The following is a 23487-nucleotide window of genomic DNA, read 5'->3' as shown; positions in this document are numbered from 1 at the left end:
CTATTGGTTCTTCTTAGTAAAACCGCACAGCCAAAGAGCCGCCCTCAAATGCCTTACAGATGCAATCAGGTATATTATTTCCGATATTCAGGATGCCACCTATGCCGCCCAGCTCAACTCTCGCCTCAACAGACCGCCCGAAGTGGAGCCAATGCTTGTGATATGTCAGCTCAGGTTTAAAGGCAAACAGCCTACATGATGATTCATGCTGCCGACTGCCAGATTGCTGTGAAGGAGATATTCAAGATCGTTTGATACCAATTAAGTAGGATTTCAGTTTCATAGATAGTTAGCTTAATTTAGTATTTATAGACCCTTTCATTGTTTTGGAAAGGGTCGTAAAGTTTTGTACATGACTTAAAGCCTGAAGTTGCACTACTGTACTTCAGGCATATTATTTTATAAAACTGGACCAATTATTCTAATTTTGGCAAGGAAGCTTTTATGCAAATGTGCACTACTGTCTTTGTTTGAAAGTATTTCTGCGTTGGAAGAAGAATCTCAAATAGCGATTGATATTGGGAGTGACTAGTAGCTCATATGGTACTATTATCTATGTCTGAATTCATTCTTTTTATATGAATTGTCATTTGATCGCCTTTGCTATTATTGAATATATGTATGTGTTTTAACAGCATTTCTTTATTCCCTCCACTATTGGATGTTTATGGTATGCTTTTCTTTTGATCATATATGTATCGATGATATAAATGATAAGTGTAGCAATATTATGTTAATCACTTTGTTTAACTATTTAAGCATAGTAATCCTTGAATGAATAAATGTCCGTGTCTATTAGATGGAGTCATCTATATGCCTGTCCATAGACATAGATCATCAAGCGCTACACTTCAAAGTACAATAGTTCCCGGGATTAGTAGTAGTTCTTTTATTTTGCTGATAGATTAAGTTATTCGCCTATCATTAGATTAGACAATCAATCATTCATCCACCCCTTTTTATTATTGGGAAACTGGTCCCATTATCCCCAGTCGGAGCCACTATTCCAAACAGAAAAGGAGCTGTATTAAGGTCCGGACCGGGTGGTTATCCCCCAATGTTGATACAACGATTTTTGGGGCATCAACAGGACCTCACTGACCGTGAGAAGTTCCCTCACCTTGAGACCTGAAATCTCATGAAGCAGAACAAAGCGGGGGTAGTGACAACTTTAGAGCCGTGAAAGTGGTTGCGCGGTGTGGAAAAGACCGGGTTGTTGAACCTACTATGGGTGTCGCATTTCCACCGTGCCCCAATAACCATTTTCGTCATCAGGAAGCTGCTCTGCTTGGTGCATGATGGGTATTTATGGCTGGAGGAGCCCATCCCCATCATGGTAGACCTAATTCATCATGTTTTCCAGCTCCCATAAAAAGGAAGGACCCTGCGACCACATTGGAAGGGAAGGGAAGTGATTTGGCCATCGCAGAGGCCATGAAGACGAAGTACAAGCTAGAAAAGAAGAAGAGGGGCTATGCCATCGCGGAGGCCATGAAGACAAAGTACAAGCTAAAAAAGAAGAAGAGGGGCTATGCCATCACGAAGGCCATGAAGACGAAGTACAAGCTAGAAAAGAAGAGGAGGGCTATGCCATCGCGGAGGCCATGAAGACAAAGTACAAGCTAGAAAAGAAGCAGAGGGGCTACACCATCTCCAGCATCAAGGGCAAAGCAGTCCGCGTAGCAACCCAAATCCTCATAGGCAAAGTTATGCGCAAATTCTGCGTCGACGAGGTACCTGTGCTAGTGGTTGCATTGGCCGAGCAGTGCAGGGAGGGGGTCCAGTTTAACTGGTCCAAATTCCATTGCATAGAATTCTTAGAGAATTGTCTGAAGCCTAGGAGCAGGGTAAAACCTTCCACTATGCGTGGTTGTTGCTATCCATAGTGCTCGTAGCAGGGGAATTGCTGGAGGATAGTCAATTCCCCATAATTGATAGAGAATTACCGGAGGCCGCAAAGTATGCTTCACTCTGGGCCATGAAGGATGCTACAAGGATCTATGACATCAAGATCTTCTGGGTGCTCATGGAAATGAACATCCGCATGTGGATCAATTGTAAGCCGTGCTTGTCGCCCACAGTGTACAACAGTCTGCAGAGTTTTGCAGAATTTAAGGCATACATGCACAACCTATATATCAGGGTGCGAAAGGATCCGACGAAGAAGTGGAAAAAGCTACCCTTTGTAGCCATTGATGACGCCATTTTATCTGTCTTGGAGGCATGGCCTCTGGAATGGTGTGCCTAGATCTTGCAGAACTTGAGAGGGCGGCAGTGTAGAAGAAGAAAGACGATGCCAAGCTGTGCATCACACAGTTGGCCGAGAAAAGGTGGAAGGAAACAATAGCAGTAGAGGTGCGGGCAGCGCACGAAGCGACACAGAAGACAGCTGAGTAGGAAAAGGCCGCAGCAGCAGTAGCCGCACACGAAGTAGCCGCGAAGATGGGCGAGGGCCAAGTAATGCCTTCACAAGGGCAGACAACAGAGGAAGAAAAAACAGAAGAAGGAGGCACGGACCCATGGACTGCGTCCACAAAGTTGAAGCACCAACACTCAATAGAGCGAGCAGGATTGAGGAAGAAGGTTAAGGTCTCAAAATTGGCCATTGACCCAATCACCCTAACTGAGGGTGATCTGCATGAAATTGGCGAGACGGTGCGCGATGTCACAAATGAGGCTCTTCAGGATTTCATGCAGGAGCACCAAACTCTGTTGGGGGCTTTCAGAGCGTAGTTGCAAGAGTTACAGGCACACCCCCCTCAGGTTGTACCCTTTCAACCAACCTCACAGTAGGATCCATGACAACAGAGCAGATGTTGCGCGCATGGATGGTGAACACAATAGTGTTGCCTGAAGGGGCTCTAGTGACATCAAATGAGGCAGATGGGTTTTTGGTTAGCACAATGAAAGGTCTCATCGTTAATCTAGCTGCCCTTCTGCGTGAGACACTATATCTACTGCAGGATGGGATAATGGCTGAGATGTGCAATAGGGAGAGTCGCGCGCTCCAAGTCCTCAGTGATCAAAAGATAAATATGGAACAACTCGGCTTGCAGCGTGACGAATTGGTGTCGTAAAATCAATAGTTGGTGCAGGTGGTAGATGACGCTTGCTGAAGCATCCCAGAGCTGTCCATTCCACCAGATCTACCAGTGGAGGTGCGGATCTACTGGTTAGAAATAGGAGTCTGCGAGGCCAGGGAAGAAACGATAAAGGTTCAGTTGGAGCTAAATCTTCAGATCGCCGAGCTGCGGTTAAAGGCGTAGCCATCCACTCCCCCAGAAGTCAGAGAACAGTGCGCTAGCACTATCATAGTAGGATTGGAGGAAATCGGAAGTGCAGTGCGATACTGCACTAGCATGTTGGAAGAATCACTTGAGGTCCTTACAACTTTGCAGGAGGACCCCAACATCTAGTGCTTAGAGACAGAGGCATGCAAACTCCAATAGCAATATGACAGTGTCCGAGGAACTGCGTTGATAGTGGTCCTCACCCACCAGCTTGCGAGGATGCAGCAGGCTAAGGCTCTGAAGGAGTAGGTGGACGCGACATGACATAAGGAGGCAGTTCTAAAAGTGCGCGTCTAGCCTTGGATCGATGAGGCCTTCACCATTACAATAGACATTGAAGGCAAGCTCGCGCACATACAAAGGATGCACACATTGATGTAGAGAAGCACCTCAGACACAGAGGTCTCATAACAATGCATGCAACAGATCTAGCAAGCAGCAGCTCAGTGTGCTGCTGACTCCGTGCCGTTCGAGAACAGTTGGAGGGACTCCATGCAAAGATCGCCCCGCCGACAGAGTGACTCGAGGGTGAGTCACGATGTTTGTGTTGGGGGCCTGTTGGGCATGACGTCCCCCCCAAGGCATGTTTTGGGGATCAAAGCCCAAGTTTTGACCCATACTTCTTGTAAAGATCCGCAAATTGCAGGCGCAGAGCATGAAATATATGATAGAGTCACAGGGTTGTCCACCCTAGTTTTGTAATATAATTTCGGCTTGATAGACCTACCATTGTATAAATAGAGCGAGGCTCTAAGTGTAAAGAGATAGAGAAGAATAGAGAGATAGGAAGAGTCCAAGTGACCAAGTGAAGTGTGTCTTTGGGTAGTAGAGTAGGAGAAGGCTCTATAGTTGAGTGCACAGAGGCCTAGTAGTCCATAGCTGAGTGCGCGGACCCCTACAGCTGAGTGCGCAGGGCGTAGTCGTGTTTGTAACCATGCAAGGAATTAATAAAGAGAAGTTTGTTATCATTTTGTGTATATGTTCTCAAGTTAATGCATGTTGGATATAATTACAAATATACTGTTTATTTACCGCACGCACCTGTATGAGTGGTTTATGTTGTTAAATATAACTTAAAGCACACAAGTAGGGTAAAATAATCAACTAACAGTGGAATACCAGTAAGGACTTGGGTAATAACACAAAAGTGTAGCATTCGGCCCCCGAGTTGGGCCGCGTGAAGGCAGTATAATAGGCTGCGAGGTACGGGAAAGTGTGCGAAGCGACTTGCGCGCAAGGTCGAACCACGGACCACTTGAACTCATCAGACATCTCCAGGGTGTGGAAACCTAGTTCTAGCACCCTCCCATACTACTTCGAGTGAGACCTCAGTCTGCGCTCCGTGGATTATTGCTGAAAGGGCCAATAGTACCGGGATTTGTTTGGCTAACTTAACTCTGAACCTGGGTCAGGTCCTATAAGCCAACATTCTTAATTTCTAAACTTTCCAGAATTAACATTCGATACATACCGATATTTGGGAGTGGACAATCTTGTTGTAGCTGAATTTCGTGCTGCATTCCCCTTTTTGGTGGCAATCCTTTTGGTTCTTGAAACACATATTCACATTGATTGACCACATCAACCAATTCAGTTTTCAGCTTCACGTCATAGCCTGCAAAGGATTCACGCTCCATGCATTTTTTCTGCTTGATCATAAGGAGCACGAGACTCTTGCTGGAATTGACCAGTGGCTTCATTTGCCCTGTGCTTGCTAAAGATAGATTAAGATTTTTATGATGGTCTCTCACAATATACTCCACTCCATCTTTGAAAAAATGATATTTTTTTCTCAAATCTATGGAAAACAATTTTCCGGTCATACAGATACGGGCTTCCCAACACAATTCCAGAAATATCCATTGGCACTACATCTAATTCGACTTCATCAACGAAATTGGCAGTAATATAAAACCTGAAAATGCATTTCCTTGTGACCTGAAGATTTGCATCCTTGGTTATCCAACCCAACGGATACGGTTTATGATGAGGCATAGTTTCCATATTCAACTTCTTGACCAAGTCTATAGAAATTAAATTTGCCTGGGATCCACTGTCAAACAACATATCAATCTTGGTGTGTTTGGAAATAACTTTGATATGGAACAACTCAATTCTGTTTTCTTCATTTGAAGCGTTGTTGGAGTTATTTGTTGCACTGGTGCTTGCCACGACTTCCTCTTTGCTTGTTTTTGCCATGAATTTTCCTTTAGTGACTATGGTTGCAATCTTTGTTTCATCACCTGAGTTGGAACCCAAGTCTTGTTGTATAACAATGTTTGTCTTCTATTTCCCTTTATTGTTAAATTTCTTCAATCTTAATTGAGGATGAAACTTCCAACAATGTGCTTCACCATGGCTTTCTTTGGAACAATTCTTTCACACGGGTTTCTCCCCTTCTTTCTTAACATAATCATTTTTCTTTTACTTTCCTTTTTGATTTCTTTCCTTTTTCACCACTCTAGAATGGCTTCTTCTTACTTTCTTCTTGTACATTTTCCCTCTTGCTTTGAGGTGTGTAGCTTGAACACAAACATCATCAAGATTCGTGGGATTAAACATAAGAATGGTGTGTCTAAGATAGCTATGCAAGCCTCTTATATATTTCAGCAAAGTATCTTGTGACTGTAAGTCTACTCCTAGCATAAGAGCTCTTCTCGTAAACTCCTGAGTATACTCTTGCACATTTTGACCTTTTAACTGTCTGACAGTTTGAAAATTCATGATAGATTTTTTCATATGAGCTAAAGGGTAGAATTTTCTTTTTATAGCAGCAATGAAATCAAACCAAGTAATAGAGATCTTACCATGTTTTTTGATCTCATCTTGAGTCCTTGATTCCCACCAAATGAGTGCTGCACCCTCCATTCTCAAGGAAGCCAACTGAATTTTGATATCATCCTCTTTAAGGTTCTGAATTCCACAATACACCTCCAACTGACGAATCCAATTATCAAGTTTCTCTACATTCACTTCACCATTATACATGGGCAACTCAAATTTAACATCAATTTTTAAAAAAGATGTTTTACCAGTTTCTTTTGAAGAATGATGATGAGTATGAGTAAGGGTTGTATTAATGGAAGAGTGTGAAGATGCTTGTGAAGAAGAGGATGAAGAAGATGGTGGAGAGGGTGGAGGTTTGTATCCATTCCCATTACCTCCTCCTGAAGAGCCTTCTCCTTTGGGAGGTTTAGAAATTTATCCTTGCAACCTACTATTCCTCTCTTCATAGAGGACCTTCACCATCTTTGTCATATCAAAGAAAGCCTTTCTGAAGGTCTTCTCATCTTCTGTCATGTTTGTAGGTTCTCCTTCATGAGACATGATCTCTGGAGTCTCAACTGCAATTTGAGGATGTACTGTTGTAGAAGAATTTGGTAACCTTTCTCTTCTTCCACTTGACCCAAATTCAGGGCTTCTAACCAACTTTCCTTCTCCTCTTTTGAGTTTTAACCTTATTAGCATGACACAAACTTGCAAACAATTAAATGCTTCTTTGCACAAGAAAATCTAGTAAGAAAAAAACAGTGCTCTGATACCAACTTGATCTGAAATGGAGCAGCTTAGTAATGTTGTGCTAATTCCCCATTTAGAATAAAACCCAAGATGCTTATCATTTTCTTATCAAGTGCTTAAGGATTCACCGTTTTTTCTAAATTAACTAATTCCCATGAGAGTTTCTTATGTAAATGTTATAAACAATTTAACATAAAAACATATGTTGAACAACAGCAAAATAACAACAAAGAACATCAAAATACAACACAAGGCACATAGATTTCATGAAGAGTTCATCCCTCTTGGGCTACGTCTCCTTGGTACAGCTTCCAAGGCTTGGGCCTCTCTATTATGCTCAAAATTACAACAAAAGTGTGTTTACAATGCTCAAATGCCCTTGAAACCCGTCTCAGTGAGTTCAAAATACTAAAAAATGGCTATCTATCCTATTTTTTCATCCAATTCGGATAATAACTAGAGAAGTTATGACTTCTCCTGGTTCTACCACTATTTGTTCCACAAATTTGCTCCAAAATCGGCAGAAACCCCCATCTTTGCTCCAAAATCCGCTAACCGGGTGAATATTTCATTGCGTTGCGGGCCATAACCTGTCAGTTGTATCACAAATCCCAATTGGTGAAGTTTGGTGGGTTGAAGGTCTTGTTAACACAGTGGGGATGTTGCGATAGCGATATCACGGACCCAACGAGAGTAATAACTAGAATATATAAAAATATCGTGTCCTGACAGTCCATCGAAAATCGCAATTCGGCGATTATTGTCGGAACCATAAAAAACACAACCATTTTCTATGATTGTGATATGTGATAAATTGAATTGCAACTGGGCTTCACTGGTGGCCGATTCTGTAATACTCGTCCACCTACGATATGCGATTGCGATTAGATCGCATCGCAACCTGTTTGTGTTAGGGCCGATTTCAAACATCTTTCTGCCTGCGACTGCGATTTGTGATATGTGGGGGTCAATGGAAGCCTACCATTTGGAGCCTCCATATTTGCTGAAGGGCTATGCCACGTCATCCAATCCTGCCATGTAGACAAGTCAAACTTGAACTTTGACTTGCTATAACTTCTGCATACGAGCTCGGATTTGAGTGTCGTTCACACCGTTGGATTCAAAATGACGAGCTCTTCGATCTGAAGCCGAGTTTAAAAAAATTATAACTCTTTTATTTTTGAGCATAAACTTGAGTACCTGATCACCCCTTTTTCCATGAATAATGGAGGCTGACACGACATCCTACCAAATTATAGGTGTGAAAACAAGAAGGTTAACTTCTGAGTGGCATAACTTTTGCATGCAGATTTTGATTGACGCGCTTCTTGCATCGTTGGAAATATCTTTGTGTGTATAACAACATGAAAATGAGTGGCATTAAAGTGAAACAAAAATTCCTCCAAAGACCATCGTTTGAGGCCTCAAAATGCTCCCGAAAAGTTTCAGACCCTGTTTCGCCAAACTGGGTCCCTCCGGTAAAAATGGTCTCGTGAGCTGGTTCCTCCACTTTTTCCACTCTGAATGCATCGAGATGGATGAAAAATAATATAATGATCCAATCTGAATCAAAATTTCAATAACCTTCATGTAGATAAACTAAAAAGTAATGATTTATTGTGTTAATTAATAAAAATGGGTAAAATAATAAGAAATAATTAATAAACAAATGAGTTTATTAAATTAATTCTAGATGAAATGGTCAAATAAGTTAAAAATAATTTATAAATAATGATTTAATAAATTATTTCTATGAGAATGTTTAGAGGATTAAGGAATAATCAATAAATAAATTATTTATTGAATTATTCCTATGGAAACAGAAAATGTGAGTGAAAATATTTTGAATTATTTTCACTTTAATGGGTAAAAATACGAGAATAACATAAAATTAATGAATTTATGGGTTATTCTCATGTGGGTAAATTAATTAATGAAAATAACTTAGGAAAATGGTTCCTTAGGCTATTTTCTTAGGTGAAAGTGGGTCTTAATGTGTAAAAAATCATTCTACATGGTGTATTTCAATACACCTAATGAGTTATGTCTAGGTGATCACTTTTATGTGATAACACTGGGAATTGATGGATTTGCAATAGATTTCTATCAAACTTGATGGCCTTTTCTTGGCCCAAAAATCCATTTGCTAGTGGAATAATTCCCGCCTCTGACAATTGATGTGGTTAGGCATTAACATGACTCTTATAACCTTAATTATGAAATTGAATAAAGACAAATTTCCCAATAGGTTTAGACCTATAGTCCTCCATAATGTAATCTACATGGTTATGTCGATAGTAATTGTAAACTACCTTAATCCCCTATTGAGTTCAATCATATTCCTCAAATAAAAAAGATTTGGGTAAGGTTATCAGATCTTGGATGGAATAATAGTCACCCATGAAGTTGTACACTCACTAAAAAAATAAAAGATAGTAGGGATGATGATAAATTTGGATCTCTCCAAGGCGTATGATCGATTAAACTAGGATTGTTTCCTCCAAACCCTTTGAGTTTTTTGATTTTTTGACCAATGGATTAGATCCTTGATCTCACCCCCCTTTTTCTCAATAATCCTAAATGGATCCCCCACCTCAACCTTTAATCCCTCTTGAGAGCTTAGGTAGGGCAACCTAATTTCCCCCTTTTTATCTATCCTGGAATAAAAAGGGATAGGAAGATATCTTAAGGCGGCAAGTGCTCGGGGTTTACTTAAAATACTACATCTATAAAAAGTAGATCTTGCTATCACACATCGATAGTTCGTTGTTGATATCAAGCTATTTCAAGTTCCAACAACTAGAAAGATCACCCTTTTGAAAACAATACTCAATGAATTTATGGAGGCTTCGTGTATGGTAATCAATCAAACACACACACACACACACATATATCACTAATGTGGTAGTATAACATTGTTTAGCTCGCTTGATATGATTTTAGTTGAGTAAGCCATTAGCCATATATTGGGCCTCCCTTGGTAGAAATCTCCCTGCATATAGTATGCTAGCAACACACCTTGTAATGGATCTCCCAAAAGGTCTAAAGTTGGGCTTTTCGATCACTTAATTTGCCAAGAATAATCGTGCTTCTAAAATAAATTCTATAAGCTCTACTAGTGTACCAAATATCAATTATGGCAACCCCTAAAGTTTTCCTCCTAGTCATCAAGAATCTATATCGATATTTCCTTTGGAGTTGGACTACTAATGAAAAGAAGTGAAAATAGTAGGAGCATTGGGAATTAGAGACCCTAAAACACTTAACAGGGTAATGGGAGTGAAAATATGGGGGAGATGGATTTAAGATGGCTAGGAATTATGGAAACATATTTGGAATAGAAAATATAGCAACCAAACCTCCCAATTGGCTAAGCTATGAAACATAGAATTCCCTTAAGGATCATTAATATGGAACTTGGAAATAGAAATAAAATGTTTAGTCCAAGACCATACATTATGGGAACTAAGGGAGGGACGAATGAATCTATTTTGGAGAGACGCATGGAAACAATCCCTTGGTTTGTTGGACTAAGAAGAGCTCCAAGAATTAGGGAAATGCACTTCAACAAAACAATGCATCACAATGTCAATTTTTTCAAAGCTGACTACTAACTGTATAGATTAGATAAGTTGGAAGACAATAGAATATTGACTAGATCATCTGACCACAACGGCTTGGACCAATGTTGACCAAGGACTACAAAATCCCAATTGTTCAAGGCCCAAGCAAGCTATGTTGGGGATATCAAACAAAAGGTATTGTTACAATAAAAGAATCTTATGCCCTGTTAACTGACCATAAATATCTACCTAAAAATATATATGTAGGGAAAATGTGGAGGCAAGGAAATTGGTCAAAAGTTGCTCATTTCATGTGGTTGGTCACTACAACATGGGTTCTCTCATGGGATTAAATTAGGAAAATCCTCTTCACTGGTCCATCAATTGTCTCCTTATGAAATAATCAAGAGCAATACTTGGAGCATCTCCTTAATACATGCTCCTAATCCAAGAAGTTATGAGAACAAATCCTACTCATGTTTGAGTATTCAGATTGAAATTATAACACCCTTTCAGATACAATTGACTAATGGAGATAGGGAATCTTTCATAGCCCTATACTCAACAAAGATTTGAATCTAATACCAGTATTCCTCCTATGGTTAACATGGAAAGAAAGGAACACATGGATCTTCAAACAACTAGAATCTCATGGCAATGAGGTTCAACATATAATCAAGAAAAGCATTAAAGAAACCATTTTATCCACATCACATACACGGGAATATTGGGAAGAAACACATCATGTGGAAAGGATTCTTAAAAAATGTGAGCTTTCTCCATCAATGGAACAAAAAATATCTCCCCATATCTCACACGGAGGGTGGATATCCCCATTAACATATACAACTCCCCCAACTGGCTTCATAAAACTCAACTTTGATGATGCCTAGTGTTAGTTCCCTATAATACTAGTGATTCCCCCATTACTATTGTCATTGTATCCCTTATTGTTATTGTTGTGCCCCTATTGTCCCCATATTGTTATTATTATGCCCCATAGAAGCCCACTATTGTTATTGTTGTGCCCTTATATCATTATTATTATGCCGACTTTGATTATATTGTGACCCCTTAGACTCCTACATATGGAAATGAATTTTGTCAGTTGTATCATCCAAAAATTATTCATTTGTGTAATGTAAAGGAGGTTTCCCCCTCGAAGAGGCTGATTTTGAAGTTGTTGATCTATCTTTTCTTCTATTTTGTGAGCTGGTTATAATAGATTTGGTACCAAAGCTTTGGATTCTAGGGTTTCACTGCTCCAAACAGGTCATCGTGGAATTTTCGCTATAACTTGTTTCTATGACGTTTCAGAAGCTGAAAGTAAAACCCATTTGAGCTGAAATCTTGATAAACCTCTGGTCCAAATTTTAGATCTTTTCTCGCTTTATTTTCAGAGATAGGATCCAAGGAAGTTAGGGTTTTTGCACGCTCCCGAATTATATCTCAAAAAGGTGACCTCGGGAAAATCGTCATAACTTTCTCTTTGAGAATCAGATTGAAATTTTGTAAAACATTGCAGAAAGAGGATAGCTTCTAATTTTCTGTGTATTAGGTTCAGGTCCTAAGGTCGAAACAATGACACGTGGAACTTCGTACAAGTTCACTCTACTGAACCAGTCTATAATCAGGTCATCATGGGAGATTTGGCATAACTCTTCCTTGGAGAATTCAATCTTGCTCAGACTTGTGGGGGTGGAAAGAGGACTAAGAGGGATACCATAGAACATAATTTGAGACTTTGGAGATCCTAAATTACTAAGATACAACAGATTCAATATTAAGCTCCTACAAAGTAAAAAAAGGTGTGTAGTTTTTTAAAACTTTTGCATAATTTTGGTTTGAAGAATTAGTTTGAAGGAATTCAAAGGGCATAGTGAAGCATTATTATCATTAATTGATGCCCCAAAGAAAGAAAATGGAAACACCTAGTAAGAAACCTGAAATCTCAAGCATGACTCGTGAAGAAGAGGAAGAAATGCAACATGATATGTCAAAATTACGAGACCAAGTGCAACAAAATTCACTCTCACAAAAAGTAATGGAAGCTAAGATTGAAAGTTTAAAGAAATGCGTGGAAGCTATGATGGATGGAATGGAAGCTAAGATGGATATTTTAAAGAAAGACATGGAAGCTAAGATGGATGGTTTAAAGAAAGGCGTGTAAGCTAAGATGGATGGGGTAGAAGAGAAAATTAAAGGAAACATGGAAGATTTGAAGACAAATTTGACACATTTAATACAAGAAATGCTTACTAATGGCGAAAGGGTAGTAAAGGAAACTCATGATGAGAACAAAATAAATGTTAATCATGATTTCATAGACTCTAACATTAGATTGAAGACCCACCATGTTCCAAAGCTCAATATGAGGAAGTTTGATGGAAAGGATCCCGCAACGTGGATACTTGAGATGGAGCAATATTTCGATCTCCATAATGTGCAAAACACACAAAAGGTACGCATTGCAACTTTATATTTGGAACAAAATCAGTTTGCATGGCATCGATGGCTTTTCCCACGTAAACAACTTGTCACTTGGGAAATTTTTACGGAAGAAATGATACGACATTATGAGGATACAAAAAACAACTTCTTTTTTAGCCAATTGATAAATATCAGACAAAGGGGTTCAATGATGGAGCACATTGAGGACTTCCAAAAAGTGAATATAAGGGTAAAAGATATTCCAGAGGAGCATAGGATTGATGTGTTCATAGGGAATTTAAAGGATAAAATCCAACATGAGGTTTAGCTTTGGGAACCTGATTCATTGGGAAGGCATTCAGGTTAGCAAGAAAAATGGAAAGAAAAATTATGGAAATAAGGAAGCCTACCACTCACAACTATAAAGATGGAAGTGTTGTTACCACTAACCTTCCACAACCTACAAGGTTGACACCACAACAATTGGAAGAAAAAAGAGAAAAAGGGCTTTGTTATAGCTGTGATAGCAAATACACTAAAGGTCATAAGCGTGTTGAGAAGAAATTATTTTACATAGATTGTGAAGAGGACGAAGAAAAGGAACAAGAAACGTCAAAAGAAGAGGATATACACCAGGAACAAACCCTAGAGAAAGAAGAAATGAATCCAACGATATCTTGTAATGCATTGGCTGGAATTAACACTCCTCAAACTATCAAGATAGAAGGACATATCAAGAAGAAAAAGGTAATTGTTGATTGATTTGGCAGTACCCATAATTTTATTCATTGTAAGATAGCCAAGGAATTGAATTTCTTCCTCTATCTAGCACCAGAGTGTCAAGTGATGGTTGTAAGTGGAGGAACCATAAATTTATCTGGGAAGTGCCATAATATCAAGCTATCCATGAGAGAATATGTATTGAATAGCCAAATGCTTTCCATTCCAATGGGTGGTGTTGATGTTGTACTAGAAGTCCAATGGCTACAATCCTTGGGTACAATATCTTTTAATTTTCAAGAACTTTTCATGAATTTTTTTCGAAAAGAAAGGAAGTTGAATTAAAGGGTATTGTAGGGAAACTGGGAAAGATAATCAACTCTAATGGAATGACAAAGATTCTAAAGAAAGAACAACAAGGCATAATTGAAAAATTATGTTCACTAGAGGTTCCCACATCGAAATCATCTATTTCTCCAAATCTCCAAAAAGCCTTGGACAATCATTCCAAGGTATTTGAGACTACCAAAGGCCTCCCGCCTATTCGTGATCATGATCATGATATTCATTTGATTCTAGGAAGGGTTCCTCCAAACATCAAGCTTTACAGATATCCATATGCCCAAAAGAGTGAAATTGAACGTATGGTTGCAGAAATGCTAGAGGCTGGTATAATTCAGCCTAGTTAAAGTTCTTTCTTTGCTCCAGTGATATTGGTGTAGAAGAAGGATGGGTCATCGTGCATGTGTCTGGATTATAGGGAGCTCAACAAGCTCGCTATTAAAGATAAATTTCCCATTCCTGTCATTGATGAATTATTGGATGAACTGCATGGATCAATTTACTTCACCAAGTTGGATCTTCATTCAGGATATCCTCAAATTAGAATGAAGACTGAAGACATTTCGAAAACAACATTTAGAAATCATGAGGGCCATTATGAATTTTTGGTCATGCCTTTTGGCCTTACCAATGAACCTTCTACATTTCAAGGTTTGATGAATTCCATTTTCAAACCCTTCCTTAGAAAATTTGTGTTAGTATTTTTTGATGATATATTAATCTACAACAAGTCGTGGAAGAATCATGTTCAACATGTTGACATGGTTCTCAAATTATTGGAGGAGAAAAAATTATATGCAAAAAACTACCAATGTTTTTTTGGAGTACAAGAGGTAGAATATCTAGGTCATATTGTATCTCATGAAGGTGTGAAGGTAGACCCTAGCAAAATTAAATCCATTAAGGAATGGAAAATCCACACATCCATAAAGCATTTGCGAGGATTTATCAGGTTGACAGGGTATTATCGCAAGTTTGTTAAGAATTATGGTATAATAGCAGCACCTCTAATAACATTATTGAAGAAAGATGCATTTTCATGGACTCGAGAAGCAACGAAGGCCTTTGAACATCTTAAAGAGGCAATATGCCAAGCACCGGTCTTAGTTAAGCCAGACTTCACAAAAACCTTTATTGTGGAATGCGATGCCTCAAGAAATGGAATTGGTGTTGTTTTAATGCAAGAGGAAAGACCCATTGCTTTTGAAAGTCATCCAATCAAAGGAAAGTATTTACACAAAGCTACTTATGATAAGGAAATGTTGGCAATACTACATGCATTTAAGAAATGGCAACCCTACCTAATGGGAAGACAATTGAAGGTAAAAACTAATCATAATAGCCTTAAATACTTTTTAGAACAAATATTATCCTCATAAGAGCATCAAAAATGGGTCACAAAGATGTTGGGTTATGACTTTGAAATCACCTACAAAAAAGGGAAGATAAATTTTGTGGCAGATGCACTCTCAACAAAGGAGGAGGATGTGGAAGCATTGCTTTGCCCCATTTCTATTATCCAACTAGATTGGATAAAAGAAGTAAGGGATGAATGGAAAAATGACAAAGAAGTGTGAAAACTAATTCAAAAGCCACAAAATATCCCAGTGCATCTAATACATTTAGCTAGAAAAATGATTTGTTATGGTACAAAGATCGCTTATACCTATGTAAGAATTCCCAACTCAAACAAAAGATTCTTATGGAATTGCACACCTCTCCCTTAGGAGGGCACTTAGGATTTTTAAAAGGTTACTACAAGGTTAAGAAGGAATTTTTTTGGGATGGCCTTAAATCGGATATTCAAAATTTTGTGGCAATATGTTTGGTTTGCCAACAAAATAAAGTTGAAACAATTAAGACCCCAGGTCTATTACAACCTTTATCCATTCCAAGCCAACATTGGGACGAAGTTTCAATGGATTTTATCACAGGTTTACCCAAGTCCGAAGGAAAGAGTGTCATCAAGGTGGTAGTTGATAGACTCACCAAGTATGCACACTTTTGTGCATTATCGCATCTATTTAAAGCTAGTAAAGTTTCTACTGCATTTATGAAACAATTCAAACGTTACATGGAAACCCAAATATTATTGTAAGTGATAGAGATCCCATTTTCACTGGAAATTTTTGGACATAATTATTTTCTTGTCTTGGTACTTAGTTAGCTCATAGCTCATCTTATCATCCTTAATCTGATGGGAAGACTGAGATAGTAAATAAAGTTTTGGAAGGATTTCTTCATTGCTTTGTATCTGATAAACATACACAATGGGTCAAATGGTTGCCTCTGGCTGAATGGTGGTATCACACTTCCTTCCATACTGTAGCAAAAATGACCCCATTTATGGCACTTTATGGATATCATCCACTGTCCATCACATCATATTTAAGAGAAAATTCAAAGGTTCAAGTAGTGGAAGATCACATCAAGCATCAACAACAAGTTCTCTAACTCTTAAAGGATAACCTCACTTTGGTGCAGAATATAATGAAACAACAGGCAGATCAACATCGCAGTGAAAGAAGTTTTGATGTAGGTGACGGGGTATTCCTACGGCTACAACCATATAAAAAAATGTCACTCAAGCAATCTAAGAAGGATAATAAATTATCAACAAGGTATTATGGTCCGTACAAGGTGTTGCAATAGATTGGTACTATGGCATACAAATTTGAGCTTCTTGCAGCTTCCCAAATGCACCCAGTTTTCCATGTTTTATGCTTAAAGAATATTTCTATAACTTGATGAGGAAGGAAAAATCATATTGGAACTTGAAGGAGTCATAGAAACAAGAACTCGACATCTACAAAATCGATCAATTTCGAAGTACCTCATCAAGTGGAAGAACTTACCCACTGAAGATTCCACATGGGAGGGTGAAAATTTTATACTAAGCATCCAGAACTACTCAAGCGTTGAGGACAACACTTTTTTGAAGGAGAGGGACATGTTAGGTCCCTATAATACTAGTGATTCCCACATTACTATTGTCATTGTAGCCCTTATTGTTATTTTTGTGCCCCTGTTGTCCCCATATTGTTATTATGTGCCCCATAGAAGCCCACTATTGTTATTGTTGTGCCGTTATATTATTATTGTTATGTCGGTTTTGATTGTATTGTGACCACTTAAAATCCTATATATAGAAAGGAGGTTTTTTCATTTGTATCATCCAAGAATTGTTCATTTGTGTAATGTAAAGGAGGTTTCCCCCTCGAAGAGGCTAATTTGAAGTCATTGATCTATCTTTTCTTCTATTTTGTGAGTTGGTTACATAACACCTAGAAAGGAAACCTAGGCCAGACAAGATATGGAGGGATATTTCAAGATAATAGAGGTCAGGATTTATTCCTACATGCTAATAGTTGCAGGATCAATAGAAACAATGTTGTTGAATTCTTTGTGTTGTAGACATGAATTTGACATGCGAAAGAGGATGGTTTTACAAAACTCCATGTGGATGATTGTTGGTGTCTAAGTGTGAATAAAACTATTCAACCCTTTCCCACATTAATTATCAATCTAGGATCTATTGGTTATTTCAAGGCTAACACGCAAAGTATGTAGAAATTTTGAATAATATGACACTTATTCATAGAGATTATCCTGATTATACACTATTGCGGAATGCATGCATAATACATAACCTCCTCTACGTTGATCATCAATTTTGCGGAATTAAAAACAATGAAACATCAATCGCATGCGCACATTAACACAGTATGCAACACGAGGAAAGCATACAGCTGAAAACCCCCAACTATATGTATATTATAATGATTGAGAACATGTAACAATACATAGTACAATACTCCTCACAAGTACTCAGTACTATCTCCACCTGTTACACACAAAACTAGCTCAGATCTGAATCAATCACAGGTTCAAATCTCCTCCACTGCTTGCCTGCCTCCACTGCGCAATCCTGCATGAGAATGGATGAGAATGGCTGATCCAAACTCGTATTTCCCTTTTCTGAACCACGCAATCCTCATTGGCAATAATCAATCCATTGATTGTGCAAATCTCATGCACAACTATAGTCACAACTGATAGCTGTCTTGCCCTTTCACTCACCTCTAACACCTGTCTCCACTGAACTGTCCATGCACTGAGTTAACTGATGTATTCTTTAGTTGCTTTATGAGTTAATAATTAGTGAATTAATTAAAAATTAATTCACATCACTCATCACTAGTGTATTCTACAGTTAGACTAAATACAACTAGTTCAACCAAGTCAAACTAAACACAACTCCATCAACTCCTTAATCAACTCCACCAAACTCAATCACTTGAGTTCTAACTGAAGTCCATCTTGCAATAGCTCAACTGACCCATAAGAAAAACATATTTCCTTCTGGCAGCTGCATGTGCCACATCCGTAGCTCGAACTGAAGTGCTCCAAGAAGATAAGATAATGTTTATAGTCCAAATATTATTAAGAGCTAATAATATTCGACTGTTATATTTTTAGCCTGGCAGTCTAAAAATAGACTCCGCCCATATGTCTAAAAATAGAAGTCCATCTATTTTTACCAACATGACCAATCATCCACAAATAGCATCCTGCAACTCATAGACCATGATCCATATGTCTAAAAATAGACTTTGTGCCAAAAATAGCCTGCGGGCCCACTTAGTGAAGGCGACTTCTTTTCACTAAGATCCATCATCTTGTTGCATTTTCAACACTCCCTCTCAACAAGATATGGATTATCTGCAACCCCTATCCTGCAACTTTGGAATGTTCTGCATGCAACACATTTGCCCAGTCCACTTGCTCCAACAACACTTGGAACAAAAACACTCCCAACTGACCACTCTGTTGGGCTAGGAACATACTCTGATGCTGAAGCTCTACCTGCTGCTGACAAGTGCTCCCTCTCTGACATCTACGCTACTACAACATCTCCATGCATCTTGCACCATTGCACACTTCTCTGTGCCACCTAGCACTGTGCAAAACACTTGTGCCTCTCGCATTGCTGCAGCCTGCTAGCTATGCGCTGTCCTGGGATTCCCTACACTGTCGCTCTCTCTGCCGCTCCATCCGCATCTGTCTCTACCCAATCAGTCAGTTCCTGCTACTCCACATCGGGGCTCCCATAGCAAGGTCTCATCCAAGAGGTTGGGTACCTCAAGGATCCTGCCCCTCCTCCTTGGGACGATCACTCTATATCGCCCCACCTCCTACCTGGAGGTATGGCTGCATGTGATCCCTGATGAGCCCCAAAAATGGGTAACTTATTGGGCTCATTTTTCCTACTATTCTTCATCAATCCACCATTTTTCATAGATTATGCATGTTTTTTGAGTGTGTTTATGTTATTTGAATGAATAAGGGTGGTCACTTTACCAAGGATGCTAATACGTGGTTATTTCAGGTCTTTGGACAAATTTTGGAACAAAGCCAAGCAATTATGAGCCAGGTGACAGCCAAGCATGAGGAAGCAAGGGTGAGGATTCGTAGGAAGGTTGTATCTTGCATTAAATGGCCCTTCCTCGAAATCTCCACCCTCAGCTCGAAGCTCAGCAGGCCACCAAAACGAATCCTAAAGGCAGCCGAGCAGCTTTGTGAAGAGTGACTGTTTACTGGCAGTTTGAACAGCTGAGCCCCTTGAGTTAAGGAGGGCTACTAGGACCCTCGTAGGGCATAAATAGGAAGGCTTCAGCCTTCGTAGTTTACTTTTGGAACTTTTGGGTTTTGCACTATAGTGCTATCATTATCTCAGCTCGTTTTTGTAGCTACTGCTGTATAAATTTCTTGTGACATGATTATTTTTGAGGAATGAAGAGCAGCTTTACTTGGCATCAGTTCTGACTTTTCTTTAGGAGCCTGTAGCTCTTGGGGTTGGGCCCAACCCAAGTGCCAAGGCTTCCTTTATGTACTGTTATTTTCTTCTTATGTCTTTGCAAAATAATTTCTGTTAAGTAGATTAAAATCTTGCTGATTATCTAGGTCACTGTTGATGATTAGAAAAGTTTTTTATGTTCAGATTGAGTTGATAGGTTATTAACAGGGAAGATATCTAGAAAAAGGCCATCAAGGACCTCTGATCTCATCTCTCCCTCAGTGGGATCATGATCTGGGACAAGGGTGACCTTGCTGCCAACAAAAACACTGTCATTGCCTCACCATGCAATCATTAGTGTTAGATTCTCGTTTGCAGAAGTTGATACCAGTTGTGGTTAAGCATTCAGATTCATGATTGCTTAGTTTGCATAACTATTTCACGTGATTTCATTGCAAATAAACTTTTGTTCATTTCTTTTGCTGTTACTTAGGCCAGATTAGAATAAAGTAGCTAGGTCATCGGTTTTTCCAAGTCATTGTTTGTTCAGTTACAGAAGAAACTTGCAGAGTACTTGTAACACCTCTCCATCTACCCGTACTCCATCAATCCCATCTGCTCCATCCCCTACCTCTGATTCTTGCCTCATATTTGCTACACCTTGACCTAGTTTCCATATTTTTGTGCAACATTGCTCCACTCCTCCTTGAACAAATCCAGCCATCCTCATCTCTTCTCAGCTCCATCCACCAAGTACTGGACCTCCTCAAACCCTTTTCCTACCTCCATACTCACCTCTCCACCTTTCTCTCTCCATCCACCCTCCAAAACCCGATTTCTGAACATCCTGTAGAAAATACAGAACATCCTGTAGAACCCCTGCAGACTTCGTGTAGAAGCTCACGAAAGTGGTTTCTTGATAGCCAAACTCGGTGAAACTCTCTGGAAGGGTGCTAGGGACCCCTTAGGCCCCCTTCTAACCTTCCCAACATCTTTCCACCATTTCCTCTCGCCAATCCACCTCTGCACAGTCAAAACAGTCAAAGCACATGCATGATAATTCTGACAACTTATTCAAAAATACAAAAAGATGTTTCTTTCAGATGTTACTATAGAAATAGCTTAGATACATGCATTTTACCTTCCTAGAAGTCAATGGCATCTCTTCCAGTAGCTTGCATCCTCTTTCTTGCATCAGTAGGGCTAGCTGGTAAAATTAGGGTTTGCTCGGGTTTGCATTTCCTTTCAGCTTTCCAGTTCCTTTCTGCAAGTAGATTAGCCTTCTTTGAGTTAGCTTTCATCCATTAGTTAAAAAGCTTCTTCTCAGAGCTCATAAAAGTCGGCTTAAGCTCCTAGTGGACTTGTGCCAACTGACCAAGTGACAGCTGCGGCAAGAGCTAGTACTTGTGCATACAGCACCGTCGCTTCCAAGTTTGTTACGAACTACCGGGTTGATAAGAGTAAAGAAGGGAGTCCCAGGAGTTGCAGCATTATTGCTGCAATACTGGAGCCCACCATCTTTTTGGCGTCGTTGCCGGGGAAGTGTCAGAGTATTGGTGATTGTTGCTTTTCTTCTATTTTTCTACTCCAACTTTCTACTAAGTAGTTTATTTCAGTTCCATTCTACAATTTCATTTCTGCAAAAGTAAATTAGACATTTCCTGCTTTCATAGATTAGCCTTTGAATTCCGCAATTTCAATTTTGAAAGTGTAGAATAGCATTTCAATTCTGCAAGCGCAGTCTAGCATTTTATTCATGCAATTTGATTTCAGCAAAATAGATTAGTCCTTTCCTGCTTTCATTTCAATTCCGCATTTTCATTTCCGCAAGATAGATTTTAGTTAGTTGCAATTCCATCTATTTCAGTTTTGCAGGTACAAGTAGAAAAAAGCAAAAGCAACCAAAAATCTTTTCATGCCTCGTAGGAACAGAGATAATACCAGAAAATTCCTACCCAACACCCCCACCACTTCACTGAGTCACCCTTCTCTCTTCTTTGGTGGCAGTGACCCAGAAGAACCTATAGGTGAACCTCCTGAGATATACGAAGATCCTATAATAGAAGAAGAGCAAGAAAACATTCCTTTTGAGACCATGGCTGAAAACAGAAACGGTAGAGAAGATGATGAGAGAATAGAAGGTACCTTCCCCATCCGAGAGACCAACGGGGACATGAAGATGAAAAACATAAGTCCCTTAGCCTTACCTCATTTCCATGGATTGACCACTGAAGACCCTGATACCTTCCTGTTTGAGTTTGCTGTCCTTTGCTGAACTTATGACTATGCTGAGGACGAGCAAAAGTTGAAACTCTTTCCTTCTACCCTCAAGGATGCAGCACTCCGCTGGTTCATGGGGTTACCTGGAAACAGTATCACCACTTGGGCTCAGATGCAGCAAGCCTTTAACAACAAATACCGGGACTACTGTAGGTCCAAGGAAACAAAGGGAGAGATCTTCCGGATGACCATGGGAAATGATGAGTCCTTAGAAGACTATGAGGAAAGGTTCCAACTTAGCTATAAATGGGCTAGGTGCACACTTGACCTTGAATCTCTAAAGTTGGTGCTGCTCCGAGGAGTCCCTGAAGACCTTCTAGATACCCTCCATTTGCTAGCTGGAGGGGACATCTACCAACTACCTTATGAAGACATAAAGATTGTGTTTAGAAACCATTCTAGGGCAGCCCGGAAAAGAGGTAGGGGGAATCTGCTTTCAGCTAGTACCGCCTTCTCCAAGCATGAGTTTGCTAATCAGATGGAAGACCTCAAAAGTGAGGTGAGACAGACCATTGCCATGCAACTTGATACTTTCCGAATCCAACAAAAGAAAGAGGAAGCTGAGAGGGCTTTGGCCATTTTCTGTCCCAGATGTACGAGGAAGCACCCTAAGAACGAGTGTCCATTGCACTCAGTAGAGGTATGTTTCATTTGTGAGGAAGACCACCCCACAAACCAATGCCCAACCTTACCCAGATTTAAAGCCATGTACCAAGGGACTGAGGCAACCACTGAACCTCTCTACCTCCTCAACCAAAGGAGGCCGCATGCGCCCAGACCTTACCAGCAGGGGATGCAAGGGACATCCCAAGCTTATTATAGCCCCAACCAATCTGCTCACATACCTTCTTGGGGTCCCCCTGCTCATCCTTCCTGGTCCGCACCTCCTCCGTGGTCTTATCCATCTCAATACCATACTCAACCCACTGCTCATTCGTTTCACTCACATGTCCAGCCACAACCTCAGTGGAATGCACCTCAACTGGGGTGGAGGCCCCAATACAACTCTCCTCCCACCATTCTGCCTCCACCACCAGCTCAACCACAACCATTACCTCCTGCTCCTCCAAGACAACCCCAGATGCTTGCTCAACCGAACCTGAACCCGAACCCCAACAACAGACAGGCCCAGCAGGTATATACTGGGGAGACAACATGCCCTACCTATGCTGTGGAGATCCAGGAGATCAACCTGCGATCTGGGAAGGTCCTTCCAGATCGCCAACCTCCTCCCCTGGAGGATGAGGAAGAGAAACAGGAAAGTGAACCCAAAGCCATTCCACCCTTTCCTGAGCGACTAACAGTAACCACGCAACCAAACCTAGAGGAGACTGAACTTCTGGAGGAACTTAAACAGTTGTGTGTGAAAATACCACTTCTCCAGGCCATAAAAGATGTACCAATATACAACAAATTGATTAAGTAGAAGTGTTTCAGGCACCCAGGCAGGCGAAAGAGAGATGCCTCGACTATCAATGTCATAGGACAACTGTCCGATCTAATGTTGGGGCAAGTAATCTGTCCAAAGTATTTGGACCCTGGGAGT

The sequence above is a fragment of the Pinus tabuliformis genome, chromosome 1_1 (genome assembly GCF_031772625.1).
Source record: "Pinus tabuliformis cultivar Carrire ecotype Pingquan chromosome 1_1, CPIR1, whole genome shotgun sequence".
In the NCBI taxonomy this organism is placed as follows: domain Eukaryota; kingdom Viridiplantae; phylum Streptophyta; class Pinopsida; order Pinales; family Pinaceae; genus Pinus; species Pinus tabuliformis.
The sequence above is the reverse complement of the archived record's forward strand: the minus strand, read 5'-3'. Positions refer to the sequence as shown.